Source organism: Pipra filicauda, unplaced genomic scaffold (assembly GCF_003945595.2).
Source record: "Pipra filicauda isolate LSUMZ 115617 unplaced genomic scaffold, ASM394559v2 scaffold92_size2517590_pilon, whole genome shotgun sequence".
Classification (NCBI taxonomy): Eukaryota; Metazoa; Chordata; class Aves; order Passeriformes; family Pipridae; genus Pipra; species Pipra filicauda.
In genome coordinates, this window is record NW_024105120.1 from 23,719 (window position 1) to 44,268 (window position 20,550).

General features: G+C 35.4%; 1 long non-coding RNA gene across 1 annotated transcript; it reads left to right on the forward strand.

The window, feature by feature from the left end:
* The first annotated feature begins 2,039 nt into the window (after window positions 1–2,039).
* LOC120325303 lies at window positions 2,040–18,990 on the forward strand. The gene is made up of 4 exons (XR_005567224.1): window positions 2,040–2,109; window positions 6,037–6,132; window positions 6,938–7,059; window positions 17,973–18,990. It is a non-coding gene; the product is annotated as an uncharacterized LOC120325303 (long non-coding RNA).
* Window positions 18,991–20,550: the final 1,560 nt, after the last annotated feature.

The window sequence follows — 20,550 nt, forward strand, 5'->3', positions numbered from 1 at the left end:
CATGTAGAAACTTTATCTTTTAGATATTTCTGTTCTTCTCTCAAACTGGGTTGAAATTGGCCAATAAATCATAGCTTGCTAAGGAAAATAAGTACAGAATGCAATTCCAAAAAAGTTTTGGGAAACTGGCTTTAGAACCGTAACAAGCATTAATCCTGCAGCTCTTTTTTAAAAGTGGTGGAAGAAACTCCAGAGAATTCACATAATTTCAATTTACTGGTTGAAAGTTGATAGATGAAATAATTTTGCAAGTCTACAGCCAAAAATCGAAGTCAAATCTGAGACCTGAAACCATGTGAAGACGTGTGATTGATAAATAGAGTGTACACAGAAGTGTAGCACATAAATGCCTGGTTTTCATGGTAATAAGTTGGTTGTGCTTGAGAATCACATTCAGCTGTTTGAAACAAAATCTGATGTCATTTGTGTGAGCTTAAAAGAAAAAAAAAATTATTAGCTCTTTAAATCACAAAGGCTAAAGCAGTATATTCAAAACCAAAAAAGTGTGTCTTACCTGTTCCCCCTTTCTATGGGACTTGTCACAGTCATAACCAAGTGAAGTAACACAAGGGCAAGAAGTTCAAGCATAAAAACGCTTGTATCCCATTATACCATAGGATAGAATCCCTTTAAACACTGCAAAGATGAAAAGTTATGACAAAAGCAGAAAAGAAGAAAATAAGAGAGAAAAGGAAATTTTGACATTTTAAATAGGACTTAGGAGGATGCTTAAAAAGTAAAGTGGAGCTGGGGAAGTCTTGTCAGTGTAGTTAAGACGGAGAGGTAGTATAGAAGAGATGTGGAGGAGGAAGGTACCTGTGCAGTGAATAGGTAAAACACGGGGAAATGTTCCTCAAAAATAATGTTTCTTTATCCATGTCTCTTTTTACAAATATGTAGAACACAAATAACTGATAAAATAGTGTTTATTGCCCTGTCATTCTATAGCTCATTGGCCTAAATATCTCATGCTTGTGCCACAAATGTAAAGCTGTTTAGTTAATATTTCCATGGCAAAATCCCAAAGCATTAATGAAATTTTAATTTGTTCTGGCAAGTTGTGCATTGAAAAAATATTTTCACTGGGGTGTTATGGATTAATTTACATAATAACTGGAAAATATTGATAAACGGCTTGCTAATTTTGTAATATTTTTTTCTGCTTAAGTTTTCTGCGTCTTGGGTAACTTTTATAATTTTTCCATTGGAATAATATCTATTTTTTTCCATTTGCAACTCCAGGTTGTCTTTTCTTCTTCTGCCAAAATAATTTCCCCTGGTAACTCCCAAGTTTTCCTGAACTGTAGCAAGTTATACTTTTATACAATATCAGCTTTTTTAATGCCCAACCAGTCTTAAAAATTGTCCACTGTTAGGGAATCTGAAGAATATTTTTGTGTGATTGTATTGTTGTTATCTGATTACAGTAATTTACACTTGTATGACCTATTGATCTGTTGTGGGATCTGGAGTACCCTGATAGGTGTAATAATGTATTAAAAATAATAGCTTTATGACACATTGGATGTCAGAAATAGTATCTGATGGAGAAATCTGTTTTATGGGATACTGCAGACCTGTGAGATATTTAAGAGCCCTCTAGATATTTCAATCTTAGATTATCTTGGTCCTGGCTAGCTAATTCATGATTTTGTACAATAGACAAGAGCAAAACCAGTGACACTGGATGTGCATCTGACAGTACTACTACTTGACCACTACTAGTTTATTTAGCACTAATAAATCTACTCACTGTTGATTTAGATACTATTTCCCCTTTTATAATTCACAGCTAGTGAAAGTCTTTTGCTGCTTTAAAGATACAAACATTTTTCAAGATTTTTTTTTCCTCTTACCACTATTTCAGATACTTTCAAGGAAGAAAAGAATAACCCACACTTACTGGAACAGGCTGCCCAGGGAAGTGGTGGAATCACCATCTCTGGAAGTGTTAAAAAACGGGGTGGATTTAACACCTGGGGACATGCTTTAGTGGTGAACACAGGAGTGTTGGGTTAGCAGTTGGACTAGATGAACTTGGAGTTCTTTTCCAACCTTAATGATTCTATGATTCTCTTTATTACTCACATAAACTGCAGACCTTAACAGGTAGGTGAGCTTTTACATTCAACATTCTCCAGCTTTTGCCACTGATGAACTCAGTGCAGACACAAAAATTGTTTTAAAGGCAGCTTCTCACTCCTTTTTAACTGCTACTAGTGTCTCAGGAGATGATGACAGCTGTATGGAAAAAAATAGCATAGAGGGCAATATTGTTATGCTTCTGATCTTAATGTTCCTCATATGTGTATTACTCATAAAATATGAAAGTGTACACCATAAAGTATTTCTGTTGCATTGCATTCCCACAATGATTTATCTAGCTATTCAATAATTAGAAAAGACAGTTACTCATTGGCTTTTTTATTTCTTGGCTAACTTGAAAGCCAGAGAGATTGCCCTTCCTCCTACCCCTCCACTCATGATATCTTACAGGTATGAGGACTGGGATGACTTGAAAAATGCCTGCTGCACTGACTGTGCTTAAAATAAGAAATATTACTGGTGACAAGCAAAGGGTTATTTTAATATAGGCAAAATAGCCCAGTGTCCTTTCCCTGTGTAATCCATTTTTATACCTTCTCTGCCAAGTCTGAGAAGGAATTATTTTCTTAGAGTAGAGCTTTGCTGAATCAGTTGTCAGAGATGTTACTGGACAAACACTTTAGGGTTACCGCTGAAAATTGCATGAACTCACCATCTCTTAACATAAAATCTTGAATTAAACAAGGGATCCATATCTCTCAAAGAGATTTTTAAATTTATAGTCTGGAAATTGGAATCTTAATGACGGCTAGTCCAAATTTTATATATGAGCAGTGAAGGTTAGTTTGAAGAATAGAAAAACACTCCATATTAAAAGAAAAAAGTTGTCATACAGGTTTTACTTCTTTTTTTTTTGTCTTAATTTTTTGTCACATAAGCTCACAACTTTAAAATAATTCTGCACTAGAGAAGCAAAACTTAAGCCAACTTTCCAGTTCAAATATTTGATGTGAACTCTTACTCGTTCTGTAATATTAAGTCCTGATGTAGAATAGGTTACTTTTTGTAAGTGGAAATGCCTCATGTTGATGAACAATATATGGATTAAGAGCAGTATTAATATTATGGTGGGTCAGGAAAAACCCCCAGTTTTCAGAAGGGGACTTGAATTTTAGGGTAATGTTTGTAAAGCAGCATATAGTAAAGGAAATACTAAGTCTGTGTTTCTTCTGTGTTTATGGGAACGCATTGTTTTTATGCTTGTGTTTGAACAACATGATAACTCTCATAAAATGGAATACTGAGATCACTTAGGATAACTCTCTTCCCAGGCAACTGGATTTTTGGTATCAACTATTAAAGATATTTAGGCTACCATCTTTTAAAAGATTCCAGAATTAATCATTATAACCACTTTGCCTTTAATGTTCTAGTTAGGTTTTTATCATTTTTATGGAAGGCGGATGTTAGAATTTCTGCTTGTACTGAGCAACTCATATGTTTTGTTACCATCAAATGATAAGACAGTCTCATCTATAGGTCTTTGGATTACTTGAAGAGGCAAACAGATGTTTTCTCAAACATCTAAGTTACTGAGCTGTTCAGAGTGGCTCTTAAAGAACTTCCAAAGAACGTAAAAATGGTTTTTCTGAAGAACAAGTAGTGATGTTTTGACATAACAACATGTTTTACAGCAGTGCTTTATCACTCCAAAGTTTAAAACCTCACAGGGATTTTTATATGTTTATAAATACACTACTCATTCAGGATCAGGAATCAGAACTCCCTGAGGCTGCAGTGGCATTTCTGGTCACTGGAGCATATTTCACTTCCCAAACTAACCCTTAAAGCCAAACATAGTGCCACACTATCAGCATTTTCTATTGTTCTTTGTGTGTACTGTGTACTCAATGTACAGAGGTTCTGATGTCTGTGTAAGTCACTTCTGAACTTGGCTTCATGAGCCACTGAGTTCAGAAACAGACTGTGATGAAGTTAGATGTTTGCTTTGACTCAATATTGATTAACATAAAATAACTAAAAGTCTCTTTCCTTTTTTTTTCCCTCACAATGTTGCACACTAAACAGAGTTGAAAAACTTCATATAGGTATAGCTAGAGGACAATGAAAACCCAAATTGTATTTAAATAAATATTTAGATTAGCTCTGTTTTTAGTTCTCACTTTCTGTGCATACATTTGAGAGATGTTTTACAGATGTTTTGTAAGCCGAGGACTTGATTTTTTTATTTTTTTTAACCTTGTGATGTCAGGTCTCTCTCATGGAAAGGAGTTGCAGTTTGGGGAATCCATGCTGTTTAATGTATACTTTGCATAATTTTCATTTAAGGGGATTTTCTTCCTCTCTTTTCTTTAAACAATGCTTTAGTCTTTAATATTACGAGAAATTAGTTTCAACCATTCTTTGCACTTTAGCAGTAGAAGCATTAATATCCACTGGGCATTGGTAGATGCAGTTGTCACCCATCCAAGTAGGTCAACACTATGCAAGACAAAAATGTATTGTGAAGTCAGTATGACACAAAATGTTATTTTTTTTTATAGGCCTGGACCATGTCCAATACAAGAGTAAAACAGTTCTGTGTCTTTCTGACAATTCTGTTTTATATAGAGATGGACATTGCCAGTCATGCCCAACAGAGCCATATAAATGGGATTAAGACAAGCACACCATTGCTGGCTGTCTTTATGATGCAAGGGTTGATAGCCAGTCATTTTATGGTAGTACAAGGGCTGAGGTTCTGACTGATTTCCTGAGTGATATGGCATTACATTTACTGCAATAATTTAATTTTAAAACCACTTTAAAATATCAGTTTCCTAAATGATAAAGAGTGTTATTGCTAACACTCTCAGGCTTAAAAGTTGAAACTCTTGCTGTTCTTTGATCACTTGAAATGCTAATGTGTTCAAAGTATGTACTTAGAAGTATTTTCCATATAAATGTAACCTACAATATGATTGCCAATATGATTTTTATGTGAGTGATGGAGTATGATAGAGTGACCTGGGGCATTTGGCCAATAACAGTTTTTAAAACTGAAAAATATTTCACTAACAAAAGTCTCTAATTCATATAATCTTAGACATATTAACTCACTGACCAGCAATGCTTAGCCCTCTATGCACTAATCAGAAGGAAAAAAACAACAACAAAAAAAAACCCTCTTTGAAAATAAGTGAAAATAAATTATCATGCTTCTTTGTTGTTGTTGCTTATACATTAAAGACTTTCAGAAATAAAAGGTTTTGGATAGAAAATAGTAACCTTTTTTCAGTTTCTTGATACTCAGAACTGCTACATTACTGCTTATTCTGTTTATCCATGCTGTAGAAAATAACATCATCAGGCCAAAATTTTTTTGCCCTTCTATACTTCGTCTGAGTTTCCTACAATTCAGATGAGATAAACAAAATTTAAACCAGTAGTGAGTTCTGTCTGAGCAATTATTTCTATTGAAATAATGAATCATGGAGACAAATTTCTGGGAGAAAATCATAACTAAAAAAAAATTTAAAACTACAGTTACAAAAGACTAAGTCTTAGTTAAAATACAGACAACTATTTTTATCTGTACAGTTAATTAAGAATTAAATACTACCAGTATAACCATATATATTAAAAAATGTTCAATGTAATAGAATTAATAATGAATCACAGTTGAAGGCCTCCTTTCCGACTGTTTTTTCCTTGGGAAATACTTTTTCTTGTATTCTGTTTACATACTAATCCATTAGTTTTGTTACTCAGGTAGCAGCAACATTTGCTTCTGTGTGCAAATAGGAGACTAATGTGTGGCCTTATGTCTGTCTTCAGTAAAGGATGGTATTTGGTAGTAAATGTCAGTACTTCAAAAAAAAAAGAATGACATCAACTTCTGTAATAAATATTGTAATTGAGTTAACTTTGTGTTGCTAGGTGTTGAAAATCTTTTGGAAATATGGTATATTTTATGATTTTGTGTTGTAGATGAGACTTCTGAAACTCAGCTTTGCAGCGGTGGGAGAGCTGACTATTTATTCTGGTGAACAGTGGATTTCCACACTGCAATATTCACCTCTCTTGGTAGGGACTGATAAAAGCTTGAATATTCATAGTAGGATGGAAATGTTAAGTTTTCCAGAGAAAAATAAAGGTTTTTAAATTTTTAATAGTTTTTAATTAGAACTCTGAAATAATTAATTTATGCAGTACATGTTTAACTAAATACTAATATTATTCAAACTATCACTGTAATTTGCTGTATTTCTCATATTTGTTGTATAGCCAGTGACTTAGAAACCTACTTTAATTTCTTTCTGAAGGCTTTGAAATTCCATTAGTGAGTTGCTTAAGGTAACTGTAAATGTTAAAAACTGCCTGCTGTCAAATAAATAGGTGGGAGTATAAGTTTTTTTCATTATAAAGATGTTGAACTGAAGTTCCATCCAAGCACTTATCTGCTTTCAAAATTGGAGTTGATACATTTTCTCCTCATGAATTCTACAGGCCTTTTTACACCACTTTGTCAATTTAGAAGCAAAATATGTAAGTGGAGATTTCTTCTGTTAAAAGTGCTATAGAAAACTGAAGCTTTCTGTGCATACCTAGGGCAATGGAGTTCTCTAAAGGAGCAATAAACTCATGTACTAACTAATGGGCTTTCAAGTGAGTAAATTATTCTTTCATGTAAAGACATACCAGCATAAAATAAAGTGGAAAATATGGAATTTGGGGTAGAAGAGAGGAGAAGGTGTATTTGTTGTCCCTCACCATAAAAAATCTAAAATAACACCTTTCAAAAATACAATCTTATGCAACGGTATTTATTAAAAATTTATAGGCAAGGATACAATTTATTATTTTTTTTTACATTTGCAATGTATTTCAGAAAGAAGATTTTAAATGGATTTAAATTACAGAAGCAGAGACTCGAGACATTCAACCTTAACTCAGCCCTGTAGTGACACCAGGAGGAAAAAGGAAATCTTTATCTTCTAGAATCACTTTTCTGTAAGCTGGTATCTTGGTCACTAAAAGGCTTTTATCATGTCTTCATGATTAATGTATAGAATCAGTAACAGGAGAAAGCTGATGCCTCTCATGTCTGTTCTTCCATGTTTGGAAATCTTTTACATTAATCTTAAATCAATATGATTTTTCATATTCATGTACTGCTTTGTTTTACCCATTTTTTCATATTATTTTAATAGCTTACCTTTTGAATTATTGATAATTTTAATGAAATCTTAAGTTTAGAAATACTTTTGTATTATGTGCAACACACAGATATACCCTCAGATACATCTTACCTCTGCTAGATACCCACATGCAGAATTTTTTGCAGGAGAATGGAATATATTTTATATGTTGATAATGATCTTGCTTTACCCAAATCTTACTTCATGCTTGCAGTCATGCTTTCAAATTTGAATACCTCTACTGATCATTTATGAGGTCAAATGTATGAAAAAAATGTTGATACTCAAGTGATTCAGGGATTCTGAAGGATATGATATTACTCAGGTGACATTAATGTTTAATTTCCCAGGAAACAGGAGTAGCCAAATGGTATTCCTCTGGCCAGCATTGTTCAAGGAGCATGAACAATGTTGATATTCACGTTAATTAAAAATGTTTTCCTCCTATAGACTGTGAGGTTTCTTATTAGAAGCTTCTTATGCTTTCCTTTTCAGTTTCCCTCCCATAAAAGGGGTTGGTTGGGGCAGAGCAGGGAAGCACACTCTTCTGTCTCTTGTCAGATCAGGGAAAAGTTTTGAGTCCTCGACTGTTTTCTTGGCTTTTGTTCTCCACATCTCACAGAAGGAAGATATTTTTTTTTTTTTTAGTTGCTGCTAGAAAGACTTGAATTAGAGAAGATTAAAACGTCACAGCAGGAGCTCACGATGAGGATGGACAGCTAGAGAGGGGAGGTTGGGCAGTTTCCAGTCTATTCTGCAGTTATGAGGGCCAGGAAACACTCTGGGTTCTACCTTCTCTCACATCATCCTGAGGTCTCTGCCCTTTTCTTCTTCAGGATCCTTTGGCTCTTCATAGCCACTGATAATTTAGGCCTTCTGCAACGAGGCACAGGGCAGGAAGGGCTTTGGAGAAGAAATGAGAACACTGGATCAAATAGAATAATGTATAAATTAATGCATGTGATTTAGTGTGTGGGTAAAATACCAAACAGGCAAATGTTTGGTCTTGGGCACAGTCCAAAAATCTATTTCTATGAAATGTATTCTTTTTATGGTGATAGTTGTTTTGGGGCATGCTATCTGTTGATCTGCAGTGTGCTTGCTTATTATTTTTAAAACAGTTTTTGCTCTGTAGATTGTATTTATGTAAAGCTCTGCTTCTGGGTAAAGCTCTGCCTCTGGGTGCCCAATTTCAATATGAAATTTCTATTAATGTTAAGGCTGTTAAGTTTAAATATTACTTAGCTCCTAAGGTGGTACGTGTGGAACAGTTCTCCAAAACAAGTGGCAAATTTCATTGGAAAGCCGTGACTGACAAACATAATACAGCTCAGAGATTGCTGGTTTACTCCATATGCTTTATGAGGTGCTGCAAAGTAATTTCCAAGATCTGTGAAGGAAGTCTAATAGATTGATGCAGTAAAAGCTTTATTTCAGCAAAGAGGTTAGTGAAAAAATAGGTATATTTTTTGATTCAGCAATGAACTATTGAAAATTTAACTTGAAATAATTGAATAATTGCCTGAACTTCTCATAAATAATTAGTATTCTTTTTATTAGCAAGTAATCACTAGCAGTTATGCTTTTCCAGCACTGTCTACTGCTTTATTTAATACCTCATAAGCAGCCTCCAGTATGAAAGTCTTGGTTTGGAAACTAAAGATATTAACAAATAAAAGAAGATATACTACTGCTTTGACCCTAATACAGTGTATGTATTTTAGAATTGTAGGAAAAAGTCTAGGATAAATAGCTAAATTAACGTTTTCGGGATTGGAGTATTCCTTGTGGACTAAGAAATTTTTTACTTTCTCCTCATTTCAAACAGTGTAATTAGTGGCTCTGTTGCTCTTTTGAGAGTGGCCTTTCTATGTAACTGAGTCAAATAATTCTTTTAAACTTTAAACCTACAGCTGTGACTTAGCATATTCCAAGCCAAGCCTCACCTTCTGCTTTCTCACAGTCTTTAAAAGCTTTCTTAAAAATAAATAGGTAGTGAAAATAGAATTTAGCCAGTCTGCCTGCCCCCGTCTCCAGACTAGTTGATGAGTCAGCCTGACCATCTGCATCAGATGGAAAAGCACAATTAGCAAGGGTAAATGTTGTGTGTGTTCTGATGAAATGACAGGCCCAAATGGTCTTGCTCTGTCCCTGAGCAGCTTCATGTAAACATTGCAGAAGAAAGGCAACAGAGTGGAATGATGAAAAACCAACCTGTTTATGAGAACCCTCTGGGCAGAGGAGCAATTGTCGGACATCACCCTCTGAGTCCTCCCAGAGAGGAGAGGTCATTACACTGATTTCTGGCCATCCTTGCCAGTGTTCACAGATGAGTCAACAAAACTTAACGATTCACGTTAACAGGTTGCTGACAAATCTACAATAATCAGCGTGGAAACTTGACCTCTGTTTTTGCCAAGAGTAGATCATAGACCAATTAAGCCAGTGTAGACTTTGTACCTTACCTAGGCTGGAAGCCAGATTGAAAAGGGTCATGGAAGTCAGAGATGCCAGATGGCATAACAGCTGTTTAACATAAACTTCTCAGTCACCTTCTTCCCTACAGGCAGTTTAGACAGAGGATGACAATTGATAAAATTACCAATACTAAGCTGACATCTCAAAGGCAGGTGTGTAGCTGATTGTTAGAAGAATGCTTTTAGCATCTTAGCTTTTCCTGTACTGATGAGAAAAATAGAGTTGACAGCACTTCTGATAATTCGATTTTGTATCTTACCTTATTTTACCATGCCTATCAGGATATGGTTAAAATGTCCAGAATGCTTGGAATGTATCCCTGTATTTATTAGCACTGCAAATGCCTTTTTTTTTTCCTATTATTATTTCCTGTTGACAGTCTCATCTTGAATCACAAATCTACAGCTTCCTTTAACACCTGGATAATTGTATTAAACTGAAGGATATCTGCTGGATACTACTTTAACTTTTTCAGTTCATCTGGATAGTACAAATCCATCTTTTTCTGCCAAGGTGGAAAACAAGCTGTTAAGTCACATCCATGATATATATGTTAGCATTTTGCCAAATTAATTAATTGATAAAATTATGGATAAATTATAGGTAAAAATGTGTCTGAGATTTTTTTTTAATATTTATCCATCCCAAATTTTCAAACACAGAGATGTTTACATTTCAAGAAAGAAATAATCTAATATATTCTTCTGTTATCATGGAAAGTAGATGTAAGTACATTCTTAAGAAAGTACATTCTTATGAGTAGATGCAGGAGTATTTCTTCTGATGGCCTCTGTGATAAATAATCAAGAATTCGTTGAGTTTGAGATGACTTGGTTTCTTTCATCCTGCTGCAGTCTAAGGTGTTCTCCTCTGGAACTATCTATATAGTTGGTAAATAAAGCTGTATTGCCCCACAAGCTCCAAAAATTTAGAGCTCTAACTGATAGATGCATAAGGTCATCAGTGCAACAGGCACTTAAACTGTAATTTCTAAAGTTTAAACCTCTTTAAATCTTCTGAAAGAGCAAATCCATTAGGCCTTGTGATCCTCAAGCTGAAAAGAACACTGACAAATAGCACTGAGTTCGACCTGAAATGTAATAAGGGAATAGGGAGGGTTTCCTAACTCTTATAAAACAGCCTGTTGATTAGAAAACTTGCTCAAGAAGTGGAAAGTCAGCTTATAGAATTTCCCAACTGTGAGGGAGAAGGGATCCACCACATCCATTAGCTGTGGAAGTGTCCTACCTGCACAGCCTGTGGGGCTACAATTTGGACCATTCTCCATCTTCTCATAATGGGTCACTAAGTAGAAAGAGATGTAAACTGGGGTTTGAGGACTAAGAATAAACCAGAGGAAGCTGGATCTGTCAGCATGAGCTCATTGTAGGCAGTCATAATTTCAGGGATTACTTGTGAATTTGACAGATAAAGGAATACCTAAAATGCTCAAGTAGCACTAGTAGTGAAGACCTGAAGGCAGGAGGTGGCTCTAATCCAACCAGAAGCCAGACTGACGACATACTAATGATGACATTAATAAAGGCCTGTGAAGCTTTCTGGATTAATTTTGGGGTTTCCTTACAGTTACTTTTACTGTAGAAAGAGGTTAGGGGTTTTTGTTTTGTTTTAAATATCTGATGTATTCTAAAGTTTTCCACTGAGTAGCATGCATAGAAATGGAGACACTGGCAGATGGTAGACTTCTCTATTCATATAGGTCATACTTAGATACAGTTTTTATTAAAGAAACCTCTACCTACTCAACTATATTTTTGGTAGGTATTCTGCTTATATTGCTGGACATGAATTTACAGAAATCATCTCCATCAGAGAACAAAAGTGATTCCTATATGGAAAAAGGAAGGACAAGAAGGCCGAAAGACATTTGCTTTCTGTCTGAGGTGGTACAGAAAAGCAGAAAAAAACAGTGACTTGCACTTACTAGTAAGGGGAATTTTTTCCCCCTTTAGACTTCCTTCTAGACTTAACATTAAACTGTAATAATTTGAAGAACTACAGAACTCTTCCTTTTCTCTAGCTATCAGTGGCATCCTTGCAAGACTAAAAGGGAAAAGAGTGATTCAACCTGATGATGCAGGAAGCTTTAATTTGCTTCTTTCCCTTACTTTCCTGTGGAGCTAATAGGTATCAGAAAGGAGCCAGAGATGAGAGCTTTTGCACATGTGAATTTATGTTTTCAGTATTGCCTCTGTGTTCAAAAGAAAAATGACTGTGGGACTCTTTTTTTGTGTGATGAGCTTTTGTTACATCAATTGAGAAAGGAAGTAATCACTTGGGAATAGCTACTTTATACAAGTTCAAAGGACTCCCAAAAGAGAAAAAAGTCTTGCTTCTCTGTACAATACAGCAAATGCCAGAAAAGGTGGGTCATTCTCACTGCAAGCCACAGGATACATGAGGCCAAATTTAACCCTTGTGTAAATTCTACTTGAAGTGACTGGAACTATCAGAGGATGAAACCAGACAATTATCGACGGGAAAAAAAAAGATTAAGAGAGCTCTTTTGAATATGTGGCAGTTTCATGTCAGTATGCATAAAGGCTATCAAAAACTAGTGACTAGGTAAAAATTACTTACTAACTTTTTTTCCCCAGCCAAGTGCTGAGTAGGTCCATGTTTCCTTTCTGTTCAATAAAATACATGGTGGAGGATCTCCCTCATCTCATCCTAGGTGACCAGGTCTGTTGGTGGAAAGGTGTAGTGGTGTGGATCTGGAATGTGACAGAGATCTCTAGACCTTACTCTGCTGGGAGGAATAGATAATCTTAAAAATCAGATTTGTTTCCATGCATCTAATCTGTACTGAAGCTTTATTTCTCCCTAGTTAGTTCTGGGTTTATACAAGGCCTACCTAAAGGCTGCCCCAAAAAGTAAGAGCAAATTTAGATAAAAGGTAATTGATTTGCATATAGAGATCAGAATAGACATCCAGGGACAGGTAAGGGAGGAGAGCAGGGATATACATCTGTGGAGATGCTGTTCCCACTATTGCATAGTAAATGTGGTCTTGTGGGTTTTGTTACAGACCTTGTTGTTATGATAGCATTTTCAGAACATGTAGTGGTAACTTAATTCATAGTTTGAGTGAAAGCACCATGATTTTTATCACAGATTTCTAAGTAAACATAACACAAAGCACAAGGTAGCATATTAAGAAAGTGTATTTTTAAATACAGAAAGCATTTAAAACAGAACACCTGCATGTATATTTCTGACTGTGTTCTGTCAAAGAATTGTTCTGCTGTGAAGTCTTTGATTAAAAGCGATTCAAACTACAAGTAAAATTGCTCAGTAGTTGCTTACAGCATCTTCTCACTAGTTTTGTATACGGTCTCAGAAAATGTTACACTTCAAAATGTCCCCAGTACCTCTCTTTGTGTTGGCAGAAAAAAATGATAAGAGTGTACTTAGCAGCAAGACTCAGGAGTCTGCCTTCAGACCTGTCAGACATCTGTTTGTATGTCTGTAGCTTCTGATAGCACCTTTCCCCTTTTGCCTCACATTTGGCACCCAAATGGACTCATAAGTCCTCCCACTGGTCAAAGGATTCTGGGGAAGGATTATTTGTATTGATTTTTCTCCCTGCTTTTTGTACAGGAAAAATGCATTTTCTCATTAGTTTTGTCAGTTTGGGCTTTTTCCTTCAAAACAAGAACACTCTATTTACAATGCCTTTCCTAAAGAGAGCAACAGCTGGTTTATAAATCAAGTAGGTTCAAAATGCTGGAACTTCTTGCTCAGAGTATTTTCCCAGCTGACAGTTTTGTGGCACTCAGCTGCATTGTACAAGCTTGTGAAAATTTTTGTTTATGTATGTAGTTCTGAATCTTGTCCAAATTAATTAATTTTAATTTACTCTATCACTTTAAATGTCTAGTTTGTAAAATTTACCTGTTGTATTTGCTTTAATGTACAGTGTTAGTAGTCATAAATCTGAAGCTACTGAATAAACATTAATTGTAGTGGGTCATATTCTTTTTATTAGACTTTTTAGAAGGCTTTCCAAATTTATGCTTGACTCTATTTTAATAATATTAGTTACCATTTATTTGTGTTTATTTTATTATTTTGAAGAAATGAACCTCTTCAGGGAACAACTTGTAAACAAGGAAAGTTTACTCAAGCAAAAGGTTTTTAAGTATTGAATTTAAATAATAGAGATAAGATTCTGGTGCCTGGTTTGATTTGTTTAGCTCTTTTGTAGTATTTGTTCTGGTTGCTTCATTAATTTCTCAATATTAAGATACAAAATATATTGTACCATCCTCTCATTGTGTACTAATTAGCAGCTTTGCAATAAATTTGGCAAGTTAGTTTGATAAAATCTTTGGCAGTTATTTTGATTTTTACAATTGTTGCTCTGCAGTTGTTTTGTCAGCTGCAGAAATGTTAACACATTCCCCAGGGCTTCCAGAAAGCCATTAGCCCTAGACTTCTGCATGTGTATCCTAGCACAGGGTCTCCAACACTAGTTTTGAGTGTTTTCAATTTTCAAACCAGCTGGTTGCAGAGCATCCACAGTGAGAGGAATGAAGCCAGCACTACAATTTGCAGTAAGAATGTTCTATACTCCTTGAGGATTAAATGTAGTCTTCCTTAATCCTTATCTTTTACTCTGAAGTGTGCGATACTGATTTCATTAGGCAAATTCACATAAATTCGTCCCAAAAAGTGGTATAATGAGGGACACTTTTATTCAGTTGTTTTGGCAGCTTATTCTTTACATACTATCTTCATTCTTCAAATGAGAGCATCATTATATTTATTGTATGAGATTTAAAAATTACTTTCTGGGTTTGGTCAAACTTATTATAATTGATATCTTACCACTTGTGGCTCTGTGGTTATTTGTAATACAAACTAGTGTCAGTTGTGCCTAGTGGTCAAACAGTAAACTGGCAGACTACTAATCTTTTCTTATTTGTACTGTATTTCCTCCTACCTTGGTGACTTTCCCCAGCTCAGTAACCATCAATTAAAGAACTAAATTATTTCTCAGTATCACAGTGCTCATTAGAGTAATTGTATGGGGTTTTCTTCTCCTTTTTACAGGTGGGAAAATAAATGACAATTAGTTTACTAAGACCATTAAACTGCATTTGTTGCTTCTTGCTAAGTACAATAATGGAAAGTCTCTATTGTGTGTGTGTGTAAAATTCATTGAAATTCTTTCTCTGTGCCTGCACATACCATACAGGCCAGTTACTGTGTGCTCAGACACATTCATTTTATAGTAAGTTAGTCACTGGAGATAATTCTGTGCTTCTCTGGGGCTGGGGTTGTTTACAAAGAGCAATGGGAAAGCGCTAATCCTCCCTCAGAGCTCTCCATCTGCAGAAGCAGATGACTGTTCATTTCAGAAATTTGTCCTGATATAGGGTAAAGAGCACATCTGCTTAATCACCCAAATGGCCCATTTTTATAAATGGGTGCTTTCTTGTATAACTGTCATGCACACATACAAATACAGACAGAAACTCCACTGTAGTTTTGGTGATTGATTTCATTACTTTAATGGGTGATAATCCACATTGTGGAATAACACTGATCCTTTAGGGTAAAGCTTTTACAAACCACTTTATTAGAATATGCCACTTAGAATAGTGAGAGAAACAAACAGAATAGCTACTACTTAACATACATATACATGTATTTCACCTGAACTGACAGACACCTAGCAACTGCTTATGGTAAAACATATGCAGAGAAAGAATTATATGTGTAGCAGATATTATCCCTGACCCAAGCAAGAGAATGCTAGAGGTAGAATCCTTTGTTGGAAAGACTGCTGCCAGAAGCATTGTCCCAGTACCCTATGTGCTTTCAATACTTCATGCTTAGAAGCAACCCTTTTTACCTGCAGGAACGATGGAACAATTTCATGCATATAGACTTAGATTGTGCAATTTTCTTGTTAAGCCAGTCCAGTTTTTAGCAGTGGATAGCCACTGGGGCAACATTCTAAAAGTGAAAGAATTCTGGAAGGTTTTCCATATGCTGGACAAATACTACAGTGCTGTGCAGTTTGTTTATTCTAGGAATTACAGCATTATTTCTCTACTGCCAAGACAGGCCTCAGCCCTAAGCAATAATAGGACCTCTTTAACTACAGCAGTGTGAGAAGCTACGTGGAAAACACTCTTCTATACAGTGAAACTTTCCAACTTTTGAAGTTCTCCTCCCATCTTTCTTAAGGACTAAGAAAAAAGGCTTAATAAGTGTGTGCGTGAGAGTATGCATAGTTGTTGATTTTCATTGGTAGAGAAGAGAGATATAGAAGAGAAATAAGATGAGACAAGCATTAAAACATCCTCAGACACACCAATGTGTGATAACCAAGTACCTGTTTTGATGTCTCAAGTCAAGTTCCTAAATTATTAATACAATTTGTCTTCTTTCCCGGTGGATGTTGTGCCAAAGTTGACTTTGACTGAAATGTTTCATTTTTGAACACCTGGCATTTTTCCTACAGCCACAGTTTTGTTAAAGATTTCCCCTTAGGAAAAAAAAAAAAAAAATCATTCAGTGACTAGTTTGGAAGTGTGGACTCTGCAGTACCTGTCTTAGAGCACTGTGAGGAATGAACAGTGGCTCCATAGGGCTCCTGGAATGTAGCATTCTCACCAGCACTCTGATTGTGTTGTATGTGGCACACAATAATGTAGAAATACCATAAGGTGATGAATATTTTATATCTTTCCTCGTATAAATTATTAATTTGGTTATTCATTCACCTTTAATGAGCTAAATTAGAATCACATTTGAAACATTGTTTAAAAGTCATCCATTTTTACTCCTCTTATAATGTAAACACCCATTAAAGATTCTATATATCAAGTTGCAGACAATATTTTTCTTTAGATTTCCCTCCTCTATGCAGCCCTGCTGCCTTTAGTGATATTTGTATCTTATATTTTGCTTAGTTACATGAAAAATTGTAAGTAGCAGGAGGAACTATATAGAGGTGGCACCGAGACTGTGAAAAACAAGCAAGAACGAGTTCTCATTCCTATTCCTCTTACTTCAGTCTGGAAGAGATGCACAAAACTTCCTCTTTATCTGTTTCTTGTGGTCACAGCATGGGATTATCTGACACAGTCAATGACACTCCAAATGACAAGGAGGCCTGGCTTCTTTCATTAGATGCAACCACAATTCAGACTCAGGTGGTAATACAGAATAAAAGCACTCATTTTCCATCAAGCATGCTCAAAGGAATGTGGAAAGTACAGGATGAAATTGTCAGAACAAAATGAAGCAAAGTGAGGAAAAACATAATGGGGAGTGGAAGAGTAATCAAAAAGAATGAGGGGATGCCATGTAATTGGCCAGGTAAATGGCATAAAAATGAGAAAGGGCATGAAAAAGAAACTGAAAAGAGTAATCAAGAAGATGAAGGAAGCATATGTTAAGACATAAGACATCAAGTACAAGTGTTTGAACATTACCTGTGCACTCTGTCAGATATATCTGAAGGGGAATGTTTTATTCAGTCATATTTTCAACTTTATGAGTTAGTAATTACACAGCCTGACTGCCTCAGAAAAGTGAATTAAAATACAGTATTTAAACTACTATGAGTTGCTATCTCATTTGCCAGGTGTTAGGCATTTCAGAGTGGCTTGAGGACTCTATTTATATGTATTATATGGCTTTAAATATTGTCCAGATGTGAATACAATTGCAGCATTTTAAGTGTGCACATTCAATGAGGCATCTGCGTTTTTCACAATCATAATTGCATAAAAGAGAGAATTGTGAATGAATCCTCAAATCTGTGATTTTAACATAAATATGTGGTAAATATTGTTAGCTCTCTATTAAAGGGGACATGGGCTAAATACAATGAGTGTTGAGAAGAATGTAATTTCCAAGTGTTATTTGTAAAATATCATATTAGCATGGAAGGTTCCATTTAAATCTCAGCAATATAAAATGATTGGCTTTCATTTTATCTTTCTACTATATTTTTCAAAGAAAAATGCAATAAATTCCACTAAAAAACTCCCTACCCCTCACCTCCAAATTCCTAACCCTCATTTCCCAAGAAATGGCTTTCAAAGTTGTGTTCTTATTAAAAGGATTGAGCTGAATACAATTCTTGCTTAAATAGTTTTCCAGGTTTCAGTTCTACAATGTAATGTGTTTGGTGAAGAGAAATAGCCACTGTTTATAAACTTCATTAAAAAAAAAAATGGTAATGCAAACACTTGTGTTTTTCAGGAGTGGTTCCCGTTGCATTGCTATCCCCTCCATGCTCTGGTAGGCACGGTTGAGATAAGGTAACTACTTGCTACCTCCCACCTGAAAGAAGACCCTGACTGCTTCCACTGCTCCTTCTCAAGTGCAGTTTTGTGCTGGTATGGAGTAGAACCAGCTGGTCATGAAATTGGCTGTTTTTTCACCTGGAAGGTGTTTCTCTTCTGGATGAGAATAATGTATCTTGCATGGTCCCTTCTCTTCAGTCTGTCCTGTGTTGCTTTATTTACTCCTGGTGTGCACTGGAATGGAACAGGCAGAAGTATATGGTCAACTGGTCTCAGACTGGCAATTCCACTGTGTTATAATTTGGCCAGGTCAAGGGAAGATCAAACCCATTATTTAAACCATCTTTAGTGGTTTTAAGCCTAACTCTGCAACCTTTTTGTTCTGAAAGGGACTAGGTATGTTCATATTGTCAGATACAGCAAAAAAGCAGATTGAGATTGTTTCCTTGCCTTTTCCAACAATTGTGATCCTTGGGATGAGAATCCATGTCAGTGTGACTGCAAGTGTAACTGCTAAGTAACTGCTGTGCTTGTTTATTAGATATGGACACAGCACAACTGAGTTTATATTCAGGAGCTTGATTTCAGTGCTGCAGATATGGCCCTTATTGTGCTGGGTCATGCTATTCAGAGACTGTTTGCTGCAGAAGTGAACTTTGACCAATGTACTTGTCTTTCTTTGGAGAGAGGCTTGGACTAAGCTGTACAGGAAGTGTCATTGTGTTGGGTTTAAAAAATCGTGTTGACTTGGAACGTTTTCTCATGATGTAACGGTACATTTGTATTAGCAAAGACATCTTCATGGAGATAAGGATTTTCAAGTGTAGTTTATATTACTAGCAATGCTTATCAAAATACATAATTTTAGGAGTTTAAAAACTAATAAATTATTTATCTCAGTTTTTCCATAATTTACATTCAGGCCTGAATGTTGTCAAGGCATGTTTTTGAAAACTTGATTTCAAGTTAAAAAATTGCTGTAATTTGCTAACTAAATAAACACACAATTTTTTCTGAAATGCAAGCAGCAGAATGTGAGACATTTTTTTATGACTTGCATCACTGTAGCTCCAAGGCTAGTGTTATGGCTCAAGTTTCTGGGGAATTTGTACCTAAAACCTGTACCACTAACAGTTCAAGGTTATTATATTCATACATCTATTTGATTATTTTGAGCAGAGAATATAATTCTCAAACACCTCTGGTATTTTTTACCATAAGTTAATTTTTTTTAACAAATTCAGCACGTTCTTCTGAGGAGTTATTATTACTACTGTAAAATCATTTAGAATGCATTTGCATGGCTTAATTGACCTTGAATAATGCAAACTCTTCCACTCCGACTGACATGAGATGGAAGGAAAAGGCAGTGAGACTTGCATAATCTTCCTATTAAACTCAAAGCACTAAAATGAAAGGGAAACTGACTTGGAATTTGTTCTAAATCACTTTTGCCTTTCCCCAGTGATGCAGATACAGCAGGAATCTGAAAAGAATTTGGTTAGCCCTCAGGAAGGAACAATCACACTTAATTTCAAGGCATTTAATAATGGCTTACATTTGTAATGGTTCATGGAGCTCTCCTTTATAAAGATTAAGGTTTCAGTAATGATAGGTTACTTTAAGTTTATAGTAAATTTTAAATTATTTTTTTCTTTTAGTGATTGCTACTCACTATGCTATTTCTTAGTGCATGTACAGCAATGCTGAGTATTACTGAGATACCTCAGCACCTTTAATTGTTGACCAGCTCATCCACCCACCCACAATGTGTAAACCAGTCCTTTCCACTGCTCTTTGAGATACTTGTGTTTCCCTCTAATCTGTGATGACAACTCTGGTCTTCAGTTAAAATTCCTATTTTTCTAAGTCTACCTTGTCAGTTCAGCACAGGTTTTTCAGCTTGATGAAGTCTGAATATGTATTTCTAGACCTCCCATATTAATCATTCCCTGATTAATTCTAGATTTTTTCCTCAGGTTAACAATATTTTTTTCATTGCTGCCTTTTGTGGTCTTGTAGATGAATACTATCATTTATTGTATTTCCCTTGATACAAAACTAGCTTCAATTTTATGTTGGCAAAAGCCATTGAAGAGTCTGCTTGAAAAATGTGGCAAAAGTCTTAAAGAGCTGATTGGAATTGTCTGCAAAATTGTAAGTTTATTCAAGTACTAGAATTACTTTACAGAAAACCTTCTCTTTCCAGTTCTCTAGCCTTATTAGAAGCTCGGGACTCTATAGGTGCTTCAGAGTGGACTCAGTGGTTCATATCATCATGCTTGTACCACAGTTTTTCATATGGGAGGCTGTTTGAGACAATGGAACAATGGAACTCTGGTCATCTTCTCATTTCAGGAAGAAAAACACAGAATCCCTGCACATATTAATTTTAATTTAGTACATTTATTTATTTTTCTTTTATTTTACTGTATTTTTAATTTTTTGAGTCTTCCATTATCCTTTTGCTGACATTTCAGTAAATGTAAAAGAAAAAAGATTAAAGCATAGTCAATGCAAGTGTGACTTTAATT